This window comes from Monodelphis domestica, chromosome 8, assembly GCF_027887165.1.
Source record: "Monodelphis domestica isolate mMonDom1 chromosome 8, mMonDom1.pri, whole genome shotgun sequence".
Taxonomy (NCBI): Eukaryota; Metazoa; Chordata; class Mammalia; order Didelphimorphia; family Didelphidae; genus Monodelphis; species Monodelphis domestica.
Genome location: NC_077234.1, coordinates 198,219,654 through 198,239,539, shown reverse-complemented (window position 1 = coordinate 198,239,539; position 19,886 = coordinate 198,219,654). Strand labels below are relative to the sequence as shown.

The 19,886-nt window shown below is 39.7% G+C and overlaps 1 pseudogene; it reads right to left on the bottom strand.

Annotated features, from left to right (window-relative positions):
* Positions 1-6,092: 6,092 nt before the first annotated feature.
* Positions 6,093-19,886, bottom strand: part of LOC103101868 (pecanex-like protein 3) — a 59,525-nt pseudogene continuing 45,731 nt past the window's right edge.

The following is a 19,886-nucleotide window of genomic DNA, read 5'->3' as shown; positions in this document are numbered from 1 at the left end:
ATATCCATGGCCCCACCTGTTCTTTCTCCTACTGGATTCAAAATTACTTCGTTTCACTTGCTAATTCACTCCTCATCCATAGTTTGGGTTCCAGCTATCTTTTATTTCTAAGTCCTACAGATTTTCTAGGGAATTTTTTTTCAAAAATTCCACTAGGAAAAAAAATAATCCAAAGCTACAGTGAAATTTACTATGGGAATTTACCTGTTTGGGCCCGATGTTCCTACTTTATACCTATTCATCAATTTCACCTAAGCATTATTGTTCTCATAAAAGACCCACTTTACTTCCCACTAAAAAGGTAATGGCATACCAATAACACTATCTTCTTTGCAGTTATGATCTGATGTTTGATAGGTAGTTCTAAAAAGACAATACTCTGTACTTAATGTTGCTCATTGGCTTTCCAGCATTTTATAGCAGGACTGGAAACTGGGTAGCAACTAGATGGTACAGATAGAGCATTGGACCTGGATCAGAAAGACCTGAAATAAAATCTGACTTCAGATCTTACCAACTGTGTGACCCTGGGCAAGTTATTTAACCTTTATCTGCCTCAATTTCTCCATCTGTAAAATGGGAATAATAGTAGTATCTACCTCTTAGGGTTGTTGTGAAGATAAAATCAGATATTTGTAAAGAGCTTTGAAAACTTTAAAGCACTTTATAAATGCTAATAATAATTATTATTATTAATTACTGTAGCTCCTTGGGTTCAGGTTTCTGTGGTATATTTCCTAGAAAATTTGGTTTAAACTCTCCAGTCATGAAACCATAGAACTCTCAAGTCAACTTGGATTTATATTTATTACCACACTAACAGAAAATGTATTATCAGTACCTAAGGGAGGAAGGGGCATTTAACTGGAACAGAAAAGGAGACAACCAAAAAATTAGACACATTCTTAGCAGCCATTTCCTAAATAGGTACAATCCCATTCTCCTCTTTTCACCACAGTCCCATCACAGAAGGATTTCCCCTCTATTTCAGGATCCTACTTATAAACAGGAAAACTGTACATCATCTTGGCATCTGTGAGCATCTGCTAGTTATAACTCTTGGTCTTTACCACTCTGTGGGAGGGAGGAAGGAAGGAAGACAGTAGAATCAACAGGACATGGTCATTGATTGGATAGAGGGGTGACCTAGGATTTCTCATAGAGTGATGGGAGGGAGGGAGGAAGAGAGAATGGGAGGGAGGAGAGAATGGAGGGAAGGAAAGAATGAGGGAGGGAAGGAGAGAAGGAAGGAGGGAGGGAGGAAAGAAGGAAGGAAGGAAAGAAGGAAGGAAGGAAGGAAGGAAGGAAGGAAGGAAGGAAGGAAGGAAGGAAGGAAGGAAGGAAGGAAGGAAGGAAGGAAGGAAGGAAGGAAGGAAGGAAGGAAGGAAGGAAGGAAGGAAGGAAGGAAGGAAGGAAGGAAAAGATCTTTTCTATTACAAATCTAGTATCTTACTCAGCTAAAGAGGAACTGTCAGCCTATGTTAGTTTAAAAGAAATGTTTCCATCTCCATCTTTAAAAATAAAAGTTCGACATCAGTGGGAAACTAGCTCCACACTATTTTCCTACCAGATTGTTCAGTTACCCTGAATGTGGAGGAGCTTAACAAATGATCCCAGCATAGACTTCAGTTAACAAAGCAGGCAAAAGAGTATTTCAGTGAGAGCAAATAGGAAAAAGGCCAGTATTATTTATGACGGTTAGACCTTTAGGGGAAAGTAGCAAAGACATTGTCATTTAAAGCCAGAATCTTCCACTCACTCATTATCTGCACAGAACAGTTTACTTTGGCAATGGTAGTTCAATGTATTTTCCCCTCCACATGTCTCTCTATTGCCACAGGATTTGACTGTATCTGTTAACATACTGTACAGTGAAAAAAATGTTTAATAAGGCTACCTTCAGTTGCACAAACAAAAGAAAGCTTTCTGACAGATCGTTCTAATACTACTGGTCATTTGGAGTTTATATCCCACTAGTTGTAAAGTCTTTACCAATTTATTTAATTTTATTTTGCATTCATATAAACATTCTATAGTTTGAAGCTATGCATTAATCCATTAATTCAATAAGCATTTATTAAATACCTATTATATGGAAAGCACTTTAGGAAAGATATAAAGATAAGTGAGATGACACACCCACCACTTTCAAACTGCTCACTATTTAGTGAGAGAATGACAAATACAAGTTAAATTTATACAAAATTAGCACATTAGAACTTTGTAAGAGGAATAAATAGGATTATAGTAGGTAGTAGTATAGTAGAATGCTAGACCTGAAGTCAGGAAAACTTGAGTTCCAATCTGACCTTGGATGTTTTTACCAGTATGATTTGGGGCCAAATCTACCTCAGTCTACCTCAGTTTCCTCATTTGTAAGTAGAGATATTAATTAGTGCCCACAATTGCTGTTAGAATAAAATTAGATGTGACTTTGAACAAGTCACTTAACCCTCATTGCCTAGCCCTCACTGCTCTTCAGCACTGGAACTAATCCACAGTATTGATTCTAAGACAGAAGGTGAGGATTTAAAAAAAAATAAAATTAGAAAATATTTATAAAGCACTTTGTAAATAGAAAAGTCTATTATTGATATTGTATCACACAATCCCTTTAAAAATCTTTTTAATGAACAAAAATGTATTTTATCTCACTCCTACCTTTACCTCAAAGGAAAAAAAAAGAAAAAAAGAAACTCCTCATAGCAAACATAGATAGTCAAATAAAATAAATGACCATATTGCTCATGTCTAAAAATATGACTCATTCTGTATTCTGAGTCGATTACTTTGCTGTCAGGAGAGTGAGTGACATGTGTCATCATTCTTCTGTTGTGGGGTCTTGTCAGTCATGTCTAGGATTTTCTTGGCAAAGATACTGGGGTGGTTTGCCATTCCCTTCCCCAGTTATTTTACAGATAAAGAAACTAAGGCTAACAGGGTAAAGTGACTTATTTGTCCAGGTCAAACAGCTAGTCAGTATCTAAGGCCATATTTGAGTCCTCCTGACTCCAAGTGCAGCACTCCATTCACTGCTCCATTCTGGAAAGAGTTCAGTCTTTCATAGTAGTTTATTTGGTACAGTCATTATTTAAATGGTTCTGATTCTGCTCACTTTGCTCTAGAACATTTCATGCAAGTCTCCCCAGGTTTCTCTGAAACTCTCCCTTTGGTCATTTCTTACAGTACACTAGCATTCTATTACATCATCTATCCCATATATCAGCTGTTCTCCAACTGATGGACAATTCTTTAATTTCCAAGTCCTTGCCAATACAAAAAGAACTGCTCTAAATAGTTTTTACACTTAGAAATCTTTTTCCTCTTTTTCTTGATTCCATATTAAACAACTTAGTACTCACATCAGTGAGACTTCCCTTTGCAAGGAGGGTGGATGAGAGAAAGCTTAATGGAAGAGGTTATATCGAAGGTCAGCACTGAAGAATGCATATGGTGGCAGGGAGCAGAGAAGTGTGGCAAAGATAGAAAACAACAGATTCGAAGAAATGCTAAAGCTTGGAGAACAAAAAGGAAAAATGGTTTTTCTTACCCTTCCAATAGAGAAGAGAAGAGAAGAGAAGAGAAGAGAAGAGAAGAGAAGAGAAGAGAAGAGAAGAGAAGAGAAGAGAAGAGAAGAGAGGAGAAGAGAAGAGAAGAGAGGAGAAGAGAAGAGAAGAGAAGAGAGGAGAAGAGAAGAGAAGAGAGGAGAAGAGAAGAGAAGAGAGGAGAAGAGAAGAGAAGAGAAGAGAGGAGAAGAGAAGAGAAGAGAGGAGAAGAGAAGAGAAGAGAGGAGAAGAGAAGAGAAGAGAGGAGAAGAGAAGAGAAGAGAGGAGAAGAGAAGAGAAGAGAGGAGAAGAGAAGAGAAGAGAAGAGAGGAGAAGAGAAGAGAAGAGAGGAGAAGAGAGAAGAGAGGAGAAGAGAGAAGAGAGGAGAAGAGAGAAGAGAGGAGAAGAGAGAAGAGAGGAGAAGAGAGAAGAGAGGAGAAGAGAGAAGAGAGGAGAAGAGAGGAGAAGAGAGAAGAGAGGAGAAGAGAGGAGAAGAGAGAAGAGAGGAGAAGAGAGGAGAAGAGAGAAGAGAGGAGAAGAGAGAAGAGAGGAGAAGAGAGAAGAGAGGAGAAGAGAGAAGAGAGGAGAAGAGAGAAGAGAGGAGAAGAGAGAAGAGAGGAGAAGAGAGAAGAGAGGAGAAGAGAGAAGAGAGGAGAGAAGAGAGAAGAGAGAAGAGAGAAGAGAGAAGAGAGAAGAGAGGAGAGAAGAGAGAAGAGAGAAGAGAGAAGAGAGAAGAGAGAAGAGAAGAGAAGAGATATTCAATTCCCATGGATGGGTCTGAATGACGCCTAGGCTCCTAATTTGGCTAGGTGCCATTGGAGATAGATAGGGATAACATGCAGTGTCTAGTCTTACATGACAAAACACCTCAAATGGAACAGTTATGAAACATTCTGTATGATCACAAATTACTTTGTGAAATAACAGGTCAAGACAAGGAAAACAAAAATATTTATATATTTTAAATATTATTTTATATTTTATTTATATTACAAATATTTACATATAATATATATGGTATCTTATATGTATCTTTTGTGAAGTTTCTTATATGCATTTTCTCATCTTATCCTCATAAGAGCTCTGTGAAATAGGTGCCATTTTTATCCTCATTTTACAGTTGAAGAAACTAAGGTTTATCAATACCATACCTACCTACTAGCCTAGAAATTACATAAAGATAAGAATGGCACATCTAGCAGAGCTGTGTGACTTCCACAGTGTTCTGAATACAGTAGGTGCTTCATAAATGTTTGCTAGATTTGTTGAATTTCAATGTCTGTGTTGAGGGGGAGCTAATCCTCTCTTGACTGCAGCCTGGCTTGGAGGAAGGTTCAATTTCACTACTTGGACTGGCACAGCTGGAATAAAGGTTCCCCTATTATCAAGTTACAGTTGGAGTTCCTGTAATCTGTTCAGCTGTCCAACGTTAATAGACAAAATGTGGGAAAGAAAGAAGATGGGAATTGAAGAGTGGGGATAGCAGGGAGGAGGAAATAGTCTTTTTTAGTTCAAGAGATTGTAATTTCACCCCTTTTCCCTTGTGTTTTTCAGATTCATTTTCTATCGTTTTCTGGAATTTTATCTGTTTAAATCCCTAGACCTGGTCACTATTTATAGGCAGAGCCACTTTTAAGTGGCCAGGCTTCAAAGGACTGGGGGAGAAAGAGGTATTCTCTTGACTGTACTCCTGTTCTTTGAAGCTACAACAGCAGATGGAGGACAGCACTGGTTAGCTGGCACATAACTCTTAAATCTTAATTTTACGTTAGTCTGCCTGGGAATTTATGTAGTAAAATTAATAAGGTCAGGAGGAAAAATTGAAATAAACTTTGTTGAAAATGTGAGGACCATAGAAGATGCAGCTTCATGCCATTTAACATGGGGGGGCAGCACTCAATCAGACTCTGAGGTACAACTCTTAGAATAGGCAGTTTCAAGAAGGAAGTATAAAAATCTACCAGAATGGGAAATTGTCTGCTTTGGATGTTTTAAGAATGCTTAATAGAGACTTACTTCTCTCATCTGTAAAATGGGGATAATAATGGCACCAAACTCACAGGGTTCTTTTAGGATAAAATGAGACAACATATGTTAGTACTTTTTTTTTCTTGCCCTAATTAATCTGTGATTTCCTTGGTTATTCCTTGTCTTCCAAGTAAGAAAGTGGTCTACCCATGTTGATCTGTGACTGTTCTATGATTTCTAATCAATCAATAAACATTTATATATTTATTATAACATTTGTCATATATTTATTTTAGAACTTTATATAATATATTAATGTATATATAAATATACATAATCACATATGATTTTTTACATTTATTATATATTATATTATATAGTACTATATAGTAAGGACCCTCTTTTATAGACATTCTCTTTCAAGACCCTTTGTTGTGGAAAGGAAACAAGACTGACAGTTGGTGGGGGAAGGGGCAACTGGGAGTGGCAGTTGGGTCTTGTGACTAGCACTTCCTTCCTGCCAGGCTTCCTTCCTTCCTGGTGTTGGTGGTGGGAAGAGTGTTGGCTTCCCGGTCTGGATTAGGAGTGCCTCTCCTTGGGTTCAGCGGGAAGACACAGGGCGACGAGAGGAGAGTTCCAGTCATGCTCCATTGGCTGGCCCCTCCTTGAGGCACAGTATTGGATCCAAGCAGAGATGGACTGCACAAAAGGCAGGCAGTGAGAGGCCGGTCCTGGTCCACGCTCAGGGAGAAGGTGGGGTCCAAGTAGGCGTAGCCGGGCGCATACACGGGCTGGAGGGCTTCCCCAATGCCCTCATGGCTCAGCCAGGCCTCCAGCTTGGTAGAGCCGCTCATGTAGTAGATGATGCTCTTGAGGCAGTAGGTGATAAGGATCTTTCTCAGGTCAAACACCTGCAACATGGAGGCCGCGGTGTTGTCGCTGATGCTATAGCCTTCCTGCACACACTTGCTGGCGGTCACTTCCCAGGCCAGCCAGCACTGCAGCATTGAAGGACAGCACCGGGGCAGCCCGGCCCGGCTCGCAGCAGCAGCAGCCCTCATCTTCTTCCACACCCTCAGTGATGGCCTCCACTTCCCGCTGTTGGCAGTAGGTCCCCCGAAACTCCAGGCCCCACAGCTGGAAAGTGACAAGGCCGTTGCCGACCTCAATGAGGTGCACCAGGACATGGAGGGAGTCAAGAGGCCAGGATGAAGCAGCCCCCAGGGCTGTAGTTGCCCCAGCGGCCAAGGGCCAGGTCTCCACACAACGTGTGCTGTGGGGAGAGTGTCAGATGCTCGTAGAATATGGAGTTGAGGTTATTGTCATGGGCACCAGGGTTCCAATCCAGCTGGGTGGACAAGCTGGTGTTGGAGTGATCCACGCTCTTAGTATTGTAGTCTCGCTCCCAAAACTTGAGGGGTGGAGCATAGGATATGAGAAAGACAGCACTGCCCAGGGGGTTGAGAGGAGTGGAAAAGAGGGCAGAGAGCAGGGCCTGCAGGAACATCATGGCAGAATGGGGCACAGCAAAGGGCTGCCGCAAAGGCATGGAAGGCCAAGCCCCAGATAATCTGCCAAGGAGAAATATAGGTGAGCACAAAGCCGAGTTTGTGCAGCAAATCCCATAGCTTGCTGTAAAGCAGGGACATAAGGAAGTAGTCCAGCAGGAAGCCCTGGGAAAGGCGAGGATAGTTGAAATGGAAGAGCAGGACTGTGAAGGCCAAAGTCAGGTACTGCTGAGGGGGCAGCAAAAGGCTGAAGGCAGGAGCTTCAGGCCAGCCACTGTCATCAGGAGGGCCCCAACAGTAGAGGCAGAGTGTCAGGGCAGCCACTGAGGGTGTGGGCTTCACCAGTGAGAGCATTGAGCACCACAGCCAGGTAGATGAGGTACTTCTCCACGTACTGCAGCCATGCCTACAGCTTCTCTAACCACATCAGCTGGGCTGCACTATGTACTTCAAACTGGCTGTATGTGATCACCCAGTAGTGACCATGCATGGGAGAGGCAGCATCAGGCTGGATCCTCTTGAGCAGTGAGTACTGGCAGGAGGCAATAACCAAGCAGAACTGGAAGACCCAAATGTTCTTGAAGAATCCTTTCAGGAGGAGCAGGTAGCCCAGGAAGGCCACCAGACTGCCCAACCAGACCACGAAGATGTTCTCCAGCTCCCCCTGAGTGCCAACCTCTCATAACGCACAGGAGTCCAGTGACCAGGGAGGAGCCAGTACTTGTAGCTATGCTGGGGCCACGGAGGTACCTCTTCTATGAGGGTCTGCTCCTGGGACTCATGCAGAGAATCTTGGTCCAGCAGGTCAAACTCAGCTATTTCCAAAGGCACCCTCTGGACCTGCATCCCCTGAAACACCGCAGGACCGGGCTGAAGGAGGCCCAGACCTCCTCTTTCCTCAGGGATCTCAGCAGAATGAAAGTTGGAGGAATGAGAGTGGTGGTCCCAGGTCCCTAGCTGGCTCACCAAAAACTATAATATTGATACTGAAAGATGGGGAATTAAAAAAACAGGGGATAAGGAAGGTTTGTAGCAGGGAATGGAGGAGTTTTAGGGAGAGAGGAAATATTGTTACTGGTGAGACAAAGGTGAAAGATGCCCCCTGCCCGGAGCAGGAGTCCGATAAGAACCATTTGCCGTTGAATGACTAAGTTGATGTTCAGCTCCCTCTATGCCCAGAAAAGATAGTCCACTAATCTGACTGTGATATTCTAATAAGAGAAATTTTAATAACAAATTTGGTTTGGAGAGATATCAGGGGAAAGGGGAAGAGGAAGGTCCCTAAATAAGGTTGGAGGCTTTCTCAGCCTTGGAGCTGAGGCCAGGCCTCACAGGCTGGTGGAGGGTTTCTCCCACTCTCATCTAGGCTATATCTGTGCCAGTGTTGTCAATTTCAGAATCTTAGCAGTAGACAGAAAGCAACAAGAACAGTTCTAACTTTTAGAGATGGTTGGGCCCGTGTCTTCGGGCTGAACCGAGTAGAGACACTCCTAATCCAGACTGGGAAGCCAACATTCCTCCCACCTCCAACACCAGGAAGGAAGGAAGCCTGGCAGGAAGGAAATGCTAGTCACAAGACCCAATTGCCACCCCCAGTTGCCCCTTCCCCCACCAACTGTTAGTCTTGTTTCCTTTCCACATTGTGTAAGCTGAAAATTATACATAACAGAAAACCCCTCTATTTAATAAATATTTCATATACAGATATACTTTTATGACTTCATAACTTTTCTTAGTTTTATCAGAGCTACCAGCATTGCTACTTTTATACTTAGGGATCATACCTTTTATTATTATTATTATTATTATTAAAATCTTACCATCTGTCTTAGTATCAATTCTAAGACAGAAGAATAGCAAGGGATAGGCAACTGGGATTTAGTGACTTGGCTAGGGTCACACAATTAGGAAGCGTCTGAGACCAGATTCAAGCCCAGGTCCTCCCAACCTCAGGGGAAACCATTATTAATAACTAAATAGTGTTAATGAAACAAAGAGAAGCCCTACTCTGATGGGAACATACCTTATTACAACTGAGAACTCCAGGCAAAGAGTAATGTAGGAGCTAATGTTTGGGACAAAACAATGGAATGACTCACACTATCACTTCTCAGATGGAGAATGAGTGTGATCAGACAAACTCCTGCAAGACTTTAAGCTGCTTGGGAAAATGACATGGATTTAGCATGTAACTAAAATTTTTTATTTTATGTATTTTTTTATTTTTGTAGATTATGAATTGCATGGACTGAATTAGCATGTTTTGAGTTCCTGTAAAATGAGATCCTACTGTATATGCCAGGCACTGTACTAAGCAGCAAATAAAAGGCAGTCCTTGACATCAAGGAGCTCAAAACTAATAATGGAGATAAGATACAAATATATATATATATGTATACACACACACACACACACACACACACACACACAAACAAGCTAGCAAAGGCAGCTAGGTATTGCAATGGTTAGAAGGAGTATTGGACTTTGAATCAGGAAGACAGGAGTTCAAATTCATTCTCAAGTAGTAGTAGTTGTGGTTATGATCCTGGGCAAATCACTTAATCCTTGTTTGCCTCCGTTTCCTCATCTGTAAAATGGGAATAATCATACCACCTCTCTCTTATGATTGGGTTGTTGTAAGGATAAAATGAGATTATCATTACTCTTAACACTGTGCCTGGGATCAAGTAAGTATGACATAAATGTTAGCTATTATTATGCAGGATAATTAGAAAATAATGAACATAGATAAGGCACTATAAGAGAGTTTGGAAAAGCTTTTCAGTATTCTGGAATTTTGTTAGTATTTTAAAGAAGCCAAGGAAGTCATTAGACAGAACCTAGGAGGGAGAAAATTACAGTATGAGGGCAGTCAGGGAAAAAGCAAAGTGGCACACCTAGTAGATTGGCTAACATGGCAGCAAAGGAATGTAATGAATGCTGGAGGGATGTAGCAAAGTTGGGACATTAATTCATTGTTGGTGGAGTTGTGAATTGATCTAGCCATTCTGGAGGGCAATTTGGAACTATGCCCAAAAGGCAATAAAAGACTGTCTGCCCTTTGATCTGGCCATAGCACTGCTGGGTTTGTACCCCAAAGAGATAATAAGGGAAAAGACAGGTATAAAAATATTTATAGCTGCACTCTTTGTGGTAGCAAAAAATTGGAAAATGAGGGGATGCCCATCAATTGGGGAATGGCTGAACAAATTGTGGTATATGTTGGTGATGGAATACTATTGTGCTAAAAGGAATAATAAAGTGGAGGAATTCCATGGAGACTGGAACAACCTCCAGGAATTGAAGCAGAAGCAGGAGAACATTGTACACAGAGATTGATACACTATGGTACAATAGAATGTAATGGACTTCTCTACTAGCAGCAATGCAATGATCCAAGACAATTCTGAGGGACTTATGAGAAAGAATGCCATACACATCCAGAGAAAGAACTGTGGGAGTAGAAACACAAAAGAAAAACAAATGCTTGATCACATGGTTCGATAGGGATAGGACTGGGGATATTGACTTTAAACAATCACCCTTATGCAAATATCAATAATATGAAAATAGGTTTTGATCAATGACTCATGTAAAACTCATAGAATTGTGTGTCAGCTATGGGAGGGGGTGGAGGGAAGGGAGGAAAAGAACATGAATCTTGTAACAATGGGAAAATATTATAAATTAATTAATTAAATAAAAATTTTCAAATAAAAAAAATGCAGTGTGGAAGGATGGAGCATCTTGTTTATGGAACAGTCGAGATACCTAGATCAAGTTCCATGGTAGGAAATAAGGTATCAATTCAAGAAAGGAAGGAGGAGGCAAGGATGTAAAGGACTTTGAATGCCAATCTGAGGACTTTTTACTTGATCTTATTTGCCAGATCCAACTGGCCTCTTCTCCTTGACCTCTCAGCAGCCTTTGATACAGTTGATCATTCTCTCTTGCTTGATACTCTCTTCTTTTGTAGGTTTCTGGGGATACTACTCTCTCCTGGTTTTCCTCCTACCTAACTGGCCACTTCCTGTTCCTTTGCTAGATCCTCATAGATATCTCTTAGGTTTCTGTCCAGGACCCTCTTCTTCCTCTATTCTACTTCACACTTTTGAAATATCCAACAACAACAAAAATACCTTTCTGATCACAAATATTGGTAAGGCATACAATAGAGGAATGCCAAAAGTATTTGCCAGTACAGTGAAGGAGAGCCAGGGCAGAGTCTAAATTTAAAAAGGATCCCCTGTGGTTTGCGAAATCCCTCAGAAGTTCCTATTTGGGAATGGCATTGCACTAATTGAATCAGAAAAAGCCCCAGAACAGTACAAAACCTCTCAGAAGAAATCAATAAACACTTAAAAGAATTTGACCTGACCATCCAAAACCCAAATAAGTGAAGAATACCTATTGTCCAGATGACAACATACATTTGGATTGACAACCTGTAGAAACTTTGTCTATCAGTGTACAATTCTAGGGTGGTCAGGAGAGATAAACATTGAGGTGGGCTCCAAATCAAACGAGGGAAAGATAACGAGTTGGATTGCTTTCAAGAAGTTACAAAGCTATTTTAAAGACCTAAAGCATCCTATGAAAGCAAAGGCCCATATTTTCAAAAGCAACATTCTACCAAAATCACTGGATTCCTGACATGTGGAATGTAATCATCTCCAAATGATTTTAAAAGAGTATCACACTGGGCAATGAAGAAGTTCATGGTGGATGTGACAAGACCATATAATTAGTAACTAATATAACTAATGAGAAGCTTTATAAAATAGGAGTAAAAGAAGTCATCAAGAAATTATATCATAGCAAGAAAAGATGGGCTGATTGTCTGTGACCACATTACCATGTAACATGGCCAGGAATAGTCATTATGTTCCACTTGTACCTTTTCAATATCAGGAAAATTGAGGAATATCTCCAGTATACTTGGGTACCCCCATGGCAAAATTTTGGGGAGGGCATGAACTTGACAAGGTTGGATTGAGGATTTTCATGTTTCAGTAGTCTTCCAAATCAATACAATCATAGTATTTAAAGATACATTTCATGCAGAAGAAAACATATGATATATCACTTCTTTTTATGGGTATGTGACTTGGGGTTTTGATTTTAAAAGATTATTATAAAAATGAATAACAGAGAAATGGGTTTTGAGTGATAATTAATGTATAACCCAGTGGAATTGCTTGTCAACTCTGGGAGAGGGAGGGAAGAAGGAAAGGGGAGATTATGAATCATGTAATCATGGTGGGAAATTTTAATATTTAAATAGAAAAAATAAAATAAAAATACATTTCAAGTGTAAATCATTGTTTGAGAGTTGTCCTTCATACAGAAGAAAAGGAAAATGACATTACGGCTAATATCTTTCAAGTGGAACATAAATTGGATTTAAGTGAGGCAGAGTTGCACAAAGCTATCAGATCATTCTCTCATCCAGAGTCCTCCAAATCCAATGGCCAGACAAAAATCAGGAGCACTGGTGATGGCTCAGGATGCAGTGGATGATCTTGGCTTCTTTAATGTCTAACTGAATTCTAAGTTCTCCTTAGTACCTTCTTAGCCACCTTCGTGAGCTTTGAAACAAATTACTCCTATCCATCCCCTTCTTCCAAGCAGAATTTGAGAGTAAAGTTATTGTTAAAGGCAAAAGCACTAGATTAAGAATCGGCAAAATAGAATTCTAGTGCCATTTAGAATTATATCACTACCTAGCAGATAAAATCACTTAATGTCAGTTTTCTCATTTGTAAAATGGATATAATGATTTTTATCTCAGGAAGATGTCAAAGTACTAGAGATAATGTTGGAGGAAGGGTTTTGGTACATGTGAGGTATTTTCATTATGAGTTTTGAAGTGCTTCTTTTGTGAAACAAGTTTTTAAACCAAAACTCTATTTTCAGAGTAGTAGGCGAAGATCTCAATATTTCGCAGGAAATAAAGTCCAAGAAAAGGCAGCATCAAAGAATGAAGAGGGGGGATAGGGGGGGCAGGTTTTAAGAGTCAGGCAGACCTGAATTTCAAACCAGAATCTGTCACATATTAGAGCTGTAAACATGGTATATCACTTACCCTCTCAGTGAGGGTTCCAAGCAATGCCTCAGACTATAAATTTATACAAATAGAGTTGCTGGTGAGAGTTACTCAATGTGGATTTCCTATGAAATCCCAGATCAGACTAATCTCCTGCTTCTAAAAAAATCCAAGAAGGGTGCCAATGATAAAAGCCATATCTTCATGTCTATAAAGATGTTTGTTCACAATACACAGCATGATTAATAAACAGAGTGAATTTAGAGTTGAGGAAAATTTGACCTCATTATTATCCCTAAGATTTAGTGGAATAGAACTCATTGCTAACAGATTCAGAAGGAATATTATTCAAAAGGAATGGAACAGATTTTAAAAAATGGTAGCAGGGTAACATTATGTATTCAAAAGATATCAGCAAAGGGAAGCCTTTGGGTGGAGATAAAAACTGAAGCAATAGTGTTCTGGGAATGTACCATAGATCATTTATCTGGATGGGGAAATGGACAAGGAGTTTAGAAAACACAGGGCTGGCACAAAGGGATGAGATAGATGGTAGTGATGGGGGACTTCCACAATCTGGACATCTGCCAGAATTCTATCTTTGCCAAAGACAAAGCAGCTGATAAATCTTTGACTTGCTTTCATTATAATTTCATTCTTCAAAAAAGTTAAGGAAATTATGAAGAACTCCTACTCTAATCAACAAGAAGGAACTGATTGTAATAATATAACTGATGAGGACCTTGAGTGAACATGACCAATCTTAGAAGCTATAGTAACAAAAAAATTCTAAAGTGTATCCTGAATTTGCGGAGAATAAATTTCAACCAATTCCAATTTAACGAAAATTTATTAAGTACCTATAGGGTGCAAAACCATATGTTTGTTTGATTGTGGGATTCAAAAAAAAATTTTGTCCTTGGGGAATATACATTCTACTGAAAATATGTACATAGGCATATACATATTTCAGAGGAAGCACAGTTAGTAACTAGAAATTCGATAAAAGTCAGCTCAGGATGGACAAGAAATGGCTGAGAAGGAAATTCTAAAGATATAAACAGACACAATCCTAACGCAAAAGAAAGTGGTAATCTCCAAGTTGCACAGATGATAAAAGATAGAAGTATTCATAAGGGCTATGGAGAGACAGACATACTAATAAACTCTTGGTAGAATTGTAAAATTGCCTGCTATCCCAGGAAAAAAAATGAGAATTATGCAATAAAAGCCACATTTAGGTGAATTTGTAATGAGTGGCAGTAGAGTAGTAAAAATGAGGAAGAGGGAAAAGAAGATACTCAAAATTATATAGTTTTTAGACCATTTGCAAAGTGTATTATCTATTGATCCTGTAAATTGGAGGAATTTAAGAGGAGAACGTTGGCTTCAGTTTTAGAAGTATTGACTCTGGGGTGCTAGTAGGACATAAGGATGAAGATATTCATCTGACAATTGTAGATATTGAGTTTAGTAGAAAGAGTATAAGTAGATGACAAAGAATGCCATCCACAGCTAAAGAAAGAACTGTTGGAGTAGAAATGCAGAAGAAAATATATGTTTTATCACTTGTTTATATGGGTATATGATTTGGGGAAAAGATTACTCTATCACAAAAATGAATAATATGGAAATAGGTTTTCCTATTTCCTATTTCCTATTTCCTGCTTGTCAACTCCAGGAATGGGGAAGGAAGAGGGAAAGGAAACAATCATATAACCATGGGGGTGGGGGGGATATTAAAAAAAAAGAAGAAATCACTTTGCTTTAACTCCAAAAAAAATCATAAGTAGAGATAAAGATTTGGGAGCTACCCACAAGAAAGGTCATAATAGAAATCATATGGAAGCACTTGTTAGATTTAAAATGGTTGAAGGCCTTAAACTGTAACAGTTAAAAAAGTGATGTTGTAAACTGTAGTGAGTTAAAATGGTGGAAGATATAAATTGTGATAGATATAAGAGAGGGTGAGTAAATTTGACCACAGAAAATATGTTTCACTACAGTGTCTTGGTTTTTAAATCAAATATAAGGTGGTCGCCAGGGAAATATTCCCAATTATTCAAATACCCAAGTCAACTGGGTTTTATAGAGATTTTAATTACTACAAATGTGGAATTAAAGAAAAGAGAGAAAGAGAGAAAAAGGGAATAAGTATGAAGGGCCTTAAGCCAACATGGCCTAGACCTGAGTCTTAAGAGAGAGAGATCAGTCAGTCAGTCTTCTAAGCAAGGATTCTAGTGACACCAGGCCAGCTCCATCTCAGCTGACTTCACCAGAGAGAGTTCCAGCCAGAGTCCTCCTTAAAGAGCCTTCCAGCCAGAGACTGTTTAAAAGGGCCTCTCTCCAGAGCCTCCAGAGGGAGAGTCCCCTCAGAGGAGCTCCAGCGAGACCTCCTTAGAGATTGTCCTCCAAGAGCTTCCCTTCTCCAGAGCCTCTCTCAAGAGATTCTTCCCAAGAGATCCTCATCAGAGATCCTCCAAAAGGATTTTTTTTCAAGAGATTCTGCTTTTTCTTATATAGGGGTTTTTCTCCTATGTCACCTCCCTTAAGTCCTTACATCTACCAATCACTGTAGACGTTTTCCAAAGGACTGCCCATTCTGAATTCCTGCTAAATCGACTAATCTCCTCAGTAAGTCTGAACCAGAAAAAATGCTGCTGTGTCGACTAATCTCCTCAGTAAATCTGAACCAGTGAAAACACAGCTGAGTCAACTAATCTCATTAAGAGAAAACTTGCCTGACCCTTTTAGGTACCTAGCATCTCACTGTATCAATTCTAAAAAACAGGCATGGCTCAAAGAACTCCTTGCCTTATTATAAGCATGGGTCCAAGTACTTTCTTTGTTTAGCAAGGATTTTTCTCCCCTACAGCAGTCTTAAGTATGGGTGGAGTAGAGGTCCTCCCATTTCTGATCCTGGCGAGTTCTCACATCAAAATGGGGAATGTTTCCCAGTAGGGAATTTGTTCCAATGGAAGATTCCTCAATGTGGAAATTTTTAACATTCACAAGTCTGCTAATTTCAAGATTTACACACTTCCTTATTTCCTGAATGTAGTTTTGATAAAATAGAAACATGAGTTGCCTCAATGCTACCCTTTCACCAGAATAATCAAAACCAAAATCAGAGGTTCTCAATCACTTAGCACTGCACCAGCCACACAAGGAACCATCAGTTATAGATAGCAAAGAGAGAACTGTTGAATGCTGTAGATAAGTTCACTTACTTTGGCAGAATACTTTACAAGATGTCCACATACATGATGAGATTGGTGCATTCATTGCCAGAGCTAGTTCAGAGGGAGGCTCTGAAAGAAAATATGGTAGGCTGCCTACCAGACTGAGGTCTACAAAGCTTTTGCTGCGACCTCATTGGTGTATGCCTGTGAAACCTGGTCAGTATTCCATCACCACACCAGAAAATTGAACCGCTTCCATTTTAATTATCCTAGGAAGATTCTGAAGATCACTTGGCTAGTTAAGGTACCAGACATTGAAGTCCTTTCTCAAGCTAGGCTGCTAAGCATTTTTAAAACTCTTCTGCAGAAAGCACAACTCTGACAGGCTGGTTATGTTATTCAAATTCCAAATGTGTTTGTCTAAAAGAATATTTTACAGAGAACTCACACAAGGCAAGCAGTCCACATGGAGATCAGAAGAAGCAATATAAGAACACTCTTAATGTCTCTCTGAAGAACTTTGCTATCGATTGTGAAACAGAGGAAACACTGGCACAGTACCATCCAGCATGTTATGTCCACATCAAAGAAGGATCTGGGCTCTATGAGCAAAGTGGAATTGCAAGTAACTCAAAAGAAATGTGCGATGAACAAATACTTGCTTCCTGTGTTATGTGGGACTAGTCACAACTTTGCTGGACCTCAGTTTCCTCAGCTGTTTAATGAGGGACTAGATAATCTCTAAATTTTCTTCCTGCTTGAAATCTTTGACTCTATAACCCTAAAGGCAAAAATAAGGGCAATTCTTGGACTTCCTTCTGATATATAGAATTAGGTATCTCACCAGAGATACTAGCTTTCCCAAGTAACACAAGGATGAATAGATCCAAGGAAGACACATTGAATCACACAAGCCAAGTTAGAAAACTCTTAACCCTGTAGGAATTGAGGTCCCTGGTTCACCTGGTCTGGAAAGTATCCCAACAATGCCCAGAAAAGGACCAATAGATGTCTGTGAATGAGAAAAGCACCAGTATTAGGGAGAGGCCATCTCCACAAGGTAAAAATATGAAATATAATTCAGAATTCTACAAAGTATAACCCAAAAGATGAAGCTAAAAAAGTATCGGGGTTTTTATCCAATTGACAAAAGCTAAGTTGAGATGACATCACACAATACAATAGAGAACCACATATTTGGGCTAAGAATTTTTAGTATCATATCAAAAGGCATACCATGAATTCCATTGAATATGGAATTTCAAACAGCTGAGTGTATGATGCACCATATCTTCTCAAAATGTCCACCTTTTATGGTGGTTGTTTCATGGGTTAACCCAAGGAATTATCTTTGTGTCAATTACTTACATATAATCAGATCACTAACTCATCAGAATTTATAAAAAGAAAAAGTAATGATTAGAAAACATAAAGCACTCATAATTTCCTTTAGATTACCCCATTACTATTCATTCAATCTTTGCAGGAGTTGTAGCTGTGAGTAGGAGCTGAGCAGAATTCTTTCCTCTTACTATGCCATCTTGGCAAGTCTCCTTTGAGCTGAATCTTAAGTGAAGTACTTTATGAAGTGGGGAAGGAGTGTATTCTAGTCATACTAGGCAGACAGTGCAAAGGAATAGAGATAGGATATAGAGTGTCAAGAATGAGGAACAGAAAGAAGGCTGGATCACAGAATGGAGTAGAAGTAATTTATGCTACTAGAAATATAGATTGCTGTCAGGTTGGGAAGGGCTTTAAAAGCTAAATAGAGGAATTTATATTGTTTTTCCTAGAGGCTATATTCAATCACCGGAGTTGACTAAACAGAGGAGTGATCTCTGCTTAAGGAAAAGCACTCTGGCAGCTATATGGAGGATGAATTGAAATGGGGAGAGATTTGAAGCAGGGTAACTAATTAGGAGACTATTAAAATCATCTTAGTAAGAGGTATGAGTTCCTTAACTAAAGTGGTGATAATAGAAAGAAGTCAGCTGCTAGAGATCTGGAGGTAGAACTGACAAGATTTGTCAACTGATTCGAGGTAATTTGGTAATTGATTGGAGGTAAAGAACATTGAGGAGTCCTGGATAATTTCAATATGATTTCAAAACTGAATGAATGAAAAGAATACTGAATCTTTCAACTGAAATGGGAAAGTCCAGAAGAGGGGTAGGTTGTAGGGAAAGAATGAATCATATTTTAGAGTTATGTTCATTTTGTAGCAACAGAACAATCAATAAATAATAAGAGGCCATTTCCCTAGAATAGCATTGTTTATTAACAGGGGCCTGTGATCTATTAACAGATGGCTCCTTTGTGTCTGCCTCTTCCCAGAAAGATGCTCCTGGAGTCCAGATCTTCTCTTTTAGAGCGAGGTGTGTCCTCTTTCTGATTGGCCTGACAATTCATCCTTTGGATCTACCCTGGCAGTCCTAATGAATGGTTATTTTGAAAGAGGAGGTGGATATAGAGATCTAACTCCTCCCCCATTACTTCCTCACCGGGGAGGAAACCAGGCTACCCTTCAGTAAGTGAAAGTTCACCTTGGCCAACCCTTCTTTTAAATGCCTAAGGGAGAGTGCTGTTGTTTACAGATAAAGAAGGGCCTTAAACCTTTCAAAGACTTTAACAAAAGACGACAGGCTCCAGCCCAGTTAGATTCCTGGAAGCTGGGAGTAAATTACTTTATTTGGATGTAGGCTGACCTTCAAAACTCAAGGTTTATGAAAGGTTTCATATAGAAAAAAATATTACTAATAAATAATAAAGTTTAATATTAATTTCCCTCAAGTTTAAAACATCAAATAAGCAATTGGCAGTGCAGGACTAAAGCTTAGATCAAATACTCTCAATTAGTTAATAAACATTTATTAAGCATCTACTATGAGTTGTGTCTTCAGAGGTTAGAGCACCAGACCTGGAGTTAGCAAGATCTGAATTTAAATCCAAACTCAAAAACTTCCTCATTATATGACCTTGGGCAAGTCACTTAGCCTCTGATTGTCTGGCAAAAGAATCCACTGGAGAAGGAAAGGACAAACCACTCCAGTATCCTTGCCAAGAAAACCCCATGGATAGCTGTGGCCGGTAAAGTCACGAAGAGTCAGACACAAGTGAACAACTCAACAATGATAACATGAGCCAAGAACTTTGCTTGGTGCTGAGGATACAAATAAGAAAAGGGAAGACTGTACCTGGCCTCAAGGAGCAATGAGGAAAGGCAATACTCAAAAGAAAGTCAAAAGGGAAGATGGGGCATGGCAGTATCCAGTATAAGAAGAGGAACTGATGGGGAATGAAGAGCTGGCTGGCCTCTTCCAATGAAGGTTTTGAGAGGAATACTCTTCTCTGCCCTCCAGCCTCTGGTAAGAGGCGTGAATGCCAAAGCTGATGAAATCTCTTAGGGAGATGAGCTTACTGGTGAAGAAGTTTCTAGGGAGCATAATGACGACGAAGTCCAATTCTTGGGAAATATGGGAAACTGGATTCATACAATTATGTATGTGTGTACACACACACACACACACACATATATTATATGCATGGGCATCATCTGCATAGATAATAATTGAACACATGGAAACTGATGAAGTCACCAAGGGAGAAGAAAGTCCAGGACAAAGCTTTGATGAACCAC